Raw genomic sequence first — 7,312 nt, forward strand, 5'->3', positions numbered from 1 at the left:
CAAGAACTCCTTTCTTCTGAGAGGTCTCATGATTTACAGGACTTCTTTCAGAAGTGTATATGAACTGGTTATTAGCAACCATCTCAATGAGTTCTCTAGCTTCTGCAGGTGTTTTCTTCATGTGGAGTGATCCACCAGTAGAGCTGTCCAATGAAATTTTGGACAATGCAGACAGACCATCATAGAACACACCTATGATAGACCATTCTGAAAGCATGTCATGAGGACATCTCCTTATCAGTTACTTGTATCTTTCCAAAGCTTCATAGAGGGATTCTCCTTCTCTTTGTCTGAAGGTTTAAACTTTCAGTCTGATTTTGCTCATCCTTTGAGGGGGAAAGAATTTAGCCTAAAAAGCATTAACCAGCTTTTTCCAAGAGTCAAGACTCTCTCTAGTTTGAGAATCTAACCATAACTTAGCTCTATCTCTTACAGCAAAAGGAAAGAGCATAAGCTTGTAGACTTAAGGATTTACTCCATTGGTCTTAACAATATCATAGATCTGCAAGAATTCAGCCAAGAACTAATATGGATCTTCCATTGGAAGTCTATGAAACTTACAGTTCTATTGCAGAAGAGAGACTAACTGAGGCTTAAGCTCAAAATTGTTCGCTCCAATGGCAAGTACAGAGATACTTCTGCCATAAAAGTCAGAGGTAGGCATGGTGAAGTCACCAAGAACCTTTCTGGCATCTCCTTTAGGGTTGGCCATGTCCTCCCTTTCTTGTTCAAAACTTTTTGGAAGGTTTCTTCTGGAATGTTGTGCTCTAGCTTGTTGTAGGCCCTTCTTTAAAGTCCTTTCAGGTTCAGGATCAATATTAAAGAGGGGTTCTTTATCCCTGTTCCTGGTCATAAATAAGAAGAGAAGAAAAGAAAGACAAGAAGCTTCTATATCTGATTTGAGTATAGAAGACTCCCAGTGAGATGTGAAGAAAGAAGAAGAACATAGAAAAGTAAAGATAGAAGATGAGAGGGGAGAGTAATTCAAATAAATAGAATTGGGGAAGAGAAGAATTAGAAATAGAAAAGATAAATAAGAATTAAAATATTCTTGTTTTTATTTTATTTATTAACAGATTTCAAAAATTAAGTTAAATAATTTAAAAAGAATTGAAAATTTGTTAGTGAATTTTCAAAAATAGGAGAGAGAGAAGAAAATTTTCAAAAATTAAGAGAGAGAAGAGTTAGTTAGGAAGTTTTGAAAAAGAAGAAAGAGAAGATAGTTAATTAATTAAGAGAGATTTGAAAGTAAGGTAAGATATACGATTAGAAAATATTTGAAATTAGAAAAGATAAGATAAGAAATTAAAGATTTGAAAGAGATTTGATTTTAAAATTTGAAGTTAGAAAAGATAAGACAAGAATTTGAAATGATTTGAAAGATAAGATTTGAATTTTGATTTTGAAAAAGATTTGATTTTAAAGTTTGAAATTTGAAATTGAAATAAGAAAAGATAAGATTTTGAAAAAGATATGAATTTTGAAAAAGATATAATTTTGAAAAGATTTATATTTTGATTTTTAAAACTAAGATAAGATAAGATAAAAATTTTGAACTTTAAATCTGAATTTTTAATTAAAAATTTCAAAACTTAATTAATGATAAGATAGAAAGATATATTTTTTTTGAATTTAATGAGGGGAGAGAAAAACAAATAAAAGACACAAAGCTTAATATTTTTAGATCTAGTGTACCTTATTTTTGAAAAATTGGAGGGAAAATACAAAGGGACACCAAACTTAAAAATTTTAAGATCAAAATAAAAAGAAAACACAAGAACACCTTGAAGATCGAGAAAAACACAAAGAACAAGACTAAAAAACTCAAAGAATACAAGAACGTGTAAAAGACACAAAACATAAAATTTTTGAAAACCAAGCATAAAATTTTCAAAAAATATAAAGAAAAACACAAGAAGACACCAAATTTAAAGATTTGACACAAGATTTATCCAAAAAAACTATTTTTTATAAGAAAGACTCAAAGTTTTTGAAAATTACCAAGAACAAAAACAAAAGGACTCAAACAAAGAACAAAGATTAAACAAAGAAAAGAAAAATATTTTTGAAAATTTTTTTGATTATTTCAAAAATTAAAGAAGAACAAAATAAAAATAAAAGACTCAAATAAAATAAAAATTACTTGATCTAGGGAACAAGATAATCCGTCACTTGTCCAAACTCGAACAATTCCCGGCAACGGCACCAAAAACTTGGTGCACGAATTCCCACACTCCGTACAACTATACCAGCAAGTGCACTGGGTCGTCCAAGTAATACCTGAGCGAGTCAGGGTCGATCCTACGAGGATTGTGGTTTGAAGCAAGCTATGGTTATCTTGCAGGTCTTAGTCAGGCAAAATAAGAAGTTGTTGGATTGAGGCAAGGGAAATCAGTAATAGGAATATTGTATAAATTAATTTTTATATTAAATGGAATCAGTAATAGGAATATAGTTGAGGATTGGAGTTGCTTTGTCTTTCTAAATTAACTATGGTGTTACTATCTCCTTTGCTTGTGAGTGATCTCTTCTATGGAAGGCTGTATGTGATCAATGCCGTTGGCCGTGGTCATCAATCTCCTCTACTTTAGATAAAACGCCATTGGCCAGGGTCATCCAATCTGAACGAGGGTGAAGCTCTAGCAGTTCATTCTCTTGGCGATCCTACTCAAAATGCCACAGACAAGGTCGAATCTTCCAAATTAGAGAATGCTGCTTCTTTGGGTTCTAGCCTCTACCACAGAGACCCTAATCTCCCTGGAAATCGGCTGAACTGGTGTCTCGAGAAGTCCCCAATGAAGTCGTGGATTAGCCATCTGAGAGATGTATAAACATAGCTGGCGGTTTGCGCTTTCCAATCACGTATTCACACAAACCCAAGTAGACACGGGTGTTTGTTAGGCACGCTGTCTTAGTATGATGAACAGAGCTGATTGTCACTGATCATCCTATTCACCATGTTGAAAAATGAGTATACATCTTAGAATTAGATCAAACACGGATCGAAGAGAAACAGTAATACTTTTATTAATTCATAGAACTCAGCAGGGCTCCACCCCTCAACCTAGGATGTTTAGAAACTCATACTGAAAGGAAAATACAATGATAAAAACGAAAATAGGGTTTAAAGTGTGCGTCTCCCTTTTGAGAGATGTAAAATAAGTCTTAAATACTAAACAGATGACTAGTAGGGGTAAAACAATCTATTTAGTGCTAAAATCCACTTATGGGGCCCACTTGGTGAGTGTTTGGGCTAAGATTTGATGAGATCCACATGCTAGGAGACCTCTAGGGCGTTGAACACTGGCTAGGAGGTCCTCTCTGGGCCTTTGGATGCTGGTCTCTGCTCTTTGGGCACTTGACGCCTGGAAGGGGGTAGGAGGCTAGCGTTGAATGCCAGTTTTGGGCCTTCTAATCTGAAGAAAAGTATGGACTATTATATATTGCTGGAAAGCACTGGAAGTCAGCTTTCCCTAACTATTGAGAACGCTCCATTTGGACTTCTATAACTCAAGCTCCTCAATTTCAGCTAGAAAATACCTGAAATTGCACAAAAACACACAAACTCATAGTAGAATCCAAAAATATAAATTTAACACTAAAACCTACAAAAACTTAATAAAAACTAAACAAAATATACTAAAAATATATGAAAATGATGCCAAAAAATGTATAAAATATCCGCTCATCACCTGTTCTATGGCTGATGAGTCTCACATGTCGGTTATATAGCCAAACCTGACATGTCCGGTAGCTAACCCTGGATAGTCCCTTTGTGGCACATCCCCAAAAGTCTATGCATATAATTCTCAATCATTCAATTTCTCATCTCTTTGGGGGAATTTCTGGGGAGTTAAACTGCCTGGCCACATCTTGCAACTTAGGGTCAATAGAGTATCAAGTCTCAACCTGGAGTGAGTGGTGGCTAGCCACTACATCTACACAGGAAATCTCGTATCTCAGATAATAGATAGAAGTGCAATAAGCCATATAGTCATTCAAATTCATTTAATAATTATCATTACGGCCGTCATTCATCACATATTCAGGATTTCCTTCACTTCTTAACATAAATCATTACTTCCAATATGTTTTTTCACTACCAAGTTAACTCCTTCTCTAAGTTCACCCCATTTGCTCTAGTTAAGAACTAAATTTGGGACCTTAGAAGGTAACTATAGAGGTTTAGAAGCTAGAAAACAAGTTTAAATCACAAAAATACACATTTTTCCAAAATAGGTGTTTCGTGTACGCATGCCATGTCTCATGTATGCAAGGGTGTAAGTTTTTCATCTCGCGTACGCAACCTGTGTCCGCGTACGTGAGCCACTTGGACAGGGAAGCCTTCTTGCGTCGCATGGTATTACCCGCATACGCGAGCCTATATTCTTCCCATTTCATGTTTGCATGCACATTCAGGTGTACGCAGGATATCTGGGCAGAGCCCAGGGTCTGTGTCATGTGTGTCTTCGCGTACGCAAGCCCAGCCAGAGTTGTAAAAAGCTCTTAAATTCTACAGAAATTAACTTTGCATACGAAACTTCAACACACATAACTATTTTGCCAAAACTCATTTTTAATTCATTCTTCGAACTGCATAAACTTCACAGACCTAATTTTTATTATTGGCTATAAAGGAATGTTTTGGAATTTTTGTAATAAGGAACAAGAATTGTAAATAACAAGAGATAAACTAATAACTAAGGAAGCTCTTGGCAAGGAATGAGAACTAGAAGTCCTATCCTCATTATCATCATTAATTGTGACAAAAATTGTCCATTGCTCCCACTTAGTTAACCTCTAACTATGAAAGAAAGTCAAGTAGATGAAATTGGCTCTTGTCCACAAGTCCAAATCAAATCATAATGAAAGACTAGCTTTAGTGGCATTCAAGTCGAATAGCAACTTCCAATTGTCAATTAACAAAAGAGTTTGATAACTCAAGAGTCTCTATTTACTCAACTCAAGCCAAGAGGAGAAAAATCTAACTCATAACTAAAAGAGACATTTCATCAAACACATGGAGAGAAATAAAAGTCAACATCATAAATGGCAAGAATTAAAAGAAGCTATAACTACAAAAGCAAGAGATCAACAATAGGAAACTAAAGCAAATATAAAGAGACATGGAAATCATAAATTGCATTAAAAGGAAATGGAAATCAACAAGAGAGTTCATAAACTAAAATTAACAAATTAAAGGAAAATTGATAAGAGAAGAAAATAAACTAAAATACTAGAACAAATAAAATTAAAGAAAAATTAAATTGAAGTAGGAATAGAAACTAGATCTAAGAAGAAATTGAAAGAAGAACCCTAAGATCTAGAGAGAGGAGAGAAACCTAACCTAAAACATCATAAAAACTAAACTATGACTACTTGGTCAATCCCCCTTCAATCCTTGGGTTTAATAGCATCAGAAATGGGTTGGATTGGGCCCAAAATGCCTCAGAAATTGCTGGCCACGAGTTGCCTTTAGTGAGTCACGCTGATCCTGCGATGTGCACGCATGGGTCATGCGTGCGCATCACCTAAATGCAAGGCAACCTTCACAAATTTTATATCATTTTGAAGCCCCAGATGTAGCTTTCAAACGCAACTGGAACTGTCTTATTTGGACCTCTGTAGCTCAAGTTATGATCGATTAAGTGCAAAGAGGTATGGATTGATAGCTTTGCGATTCCTTTATTTCTTCATGAGTTCTCCATTTTTACATGCTTTTTCTTCATTCCTTCAACCCAATCTTTGCCTTCTAAACCTGAAATCACTTAACAAACATATCAAGAAATCGAATGGAATCAGGGTGAATTAAATTTAGCTATTTTAAGACCTAAAAAGCATATTTTCACTCTTAAGCACAATTTAAGGAGAATTTTCAAAACCATGCTATTTTAGTGAATAAATGTGGAAAAATTTGATAAAATCTCCTAAATTCAACACAAGATAAACCACCAAATTAGGGTTTATCAGTGGCAGGTTTGGTGATTATGGCAGTTTTGAACCGCCATTATAGCACTTGTATAAAATGGAAAAAAATTGCAATCCTAGCTCATTGAAACATATATACGATGACAGCTCGCTCTTGATCTCCCTTCTATCTCTCCCTCGTCTCGTCCTCCTCTATTCGTAGCTATCGCCACTTTCAACCTCCACTGCTGCTTCCTCTTCAACAGAATCGAAGGTTCCAAGCTGCACATACCTCAGATCTTAAATCTCGAAGTTGTTTCCCTATAGTCGCTGTCCCTAGCCAGTGTGACGATCTCAGATCTTCTTTCGGATCGCGAATCTTCTTTCCTCGCATCTGACGTTGATGCTGCTCGTAAAGCTGGTGAGGTTATTTTTGTAACTTCACCCCCTCCTCTCTTTGGTTTATTTTGTTTCATACTTCTATTGATCGTGAATGGTTGTTTCTAAATTATTTGAAAAGGATTCTGTTAGACCAAACACGTCGAGCACAAAGGACAGTTATTTTTCTCATTCTCTTCAATTTCTTCCAACATTTATGTCAAATTCATTGCAATGTGATATTATTTAGCTTCTTAATCCGAAAGTATATATAGCATAATTGAGAGTTGAATAATTTATTAATCTAATAGAGATGGTTAGAAGTGTTTGAATTAAAACCGTTCATACAGCCTATTCAAATAAAAAATCGACTGAAATTTGTAACCATTAATTAAGATTAGATCTCACTTTTAAGTTTTAACACACCAATTAGATTATGTCCTTGAGATCTTGCTGTATTACCTATGTATGTGCTGCTTGTGGTACACACTTCTTGTTCTCTGATGAGCGGATAATTTATACGCTTTTTGGCATTGTTTTTATATAGTTTTTAGTAAGTTTGAGCTACTTTTAGGGATGTTTTCATTAGTTTTTATGTTAAATTCACATTTCTGGACTTTACTATGAGTTTGTGTGTTTTTCTGTGATTTCAGGTAAATTCTGACTGAAATTGAGGGATTTGAGCAAAACTCTGAAGAAGGCTGACAAAAGGACTGCTGATGCTGTTGGAATCTGACCTCCCTGCACTCGAAATGGATTTTCTGGATCTACAGAACTTAAAATGGCGCGCTCTCAACGGCGTTGGAAAGTAGACATCTAGAGCTTTCCAGCAATATATAATAGTCCATACTTTATTTGGAAATTGACGACGTAACTTGGCGTTGAACGCCAAGTTCATGCTGCTGTCTGGAGTTAAACGCCAGAAAAACGTCATAATCCGGAGTTGAACGCCCAAAACACATCATAACCTGAAGTTTGACGCCAAGAAATACCTTAGCTCGTGAATTAATCAAGCTCAGCCCAAGCA

The 7,312-nt window shown here is 35.3% G+C and overlaps 1 non-coding gene across 1 annotated transcript; it reads left to right on the top strand.

Annotated features, from left to right (window-relative positions):
- The first annotated feature begins 210 nt into the window (after positions 1 to 210).
- LOC127745170 (small nucleolar RNA R71) lies at positions 211 to 319 on the top strand. Its single transcript, XR_008006366.1, has one exon. It is a non-coding gene; the product is annotated as a small nucleolar RNA R71 (small nucleolar RNA).
- Positions 320 to 7,312: the final 6,993 nt, after the last annotated feature.

This window comes from Arachis duranensis, chromosome 2 (genome assembly GCF_000817695.3).
Source record: "Arachis duranensis cultivar V14167 chromosome 2, aradu.V14167.gnm2.J7QH, whole genome shotgun sequence".
NCBI lineage: Eukaryota > Viridiplantae > Streptophyta > Magnoliopsida > Fabales > Fabaceae > Arachis > Arachis duranensis.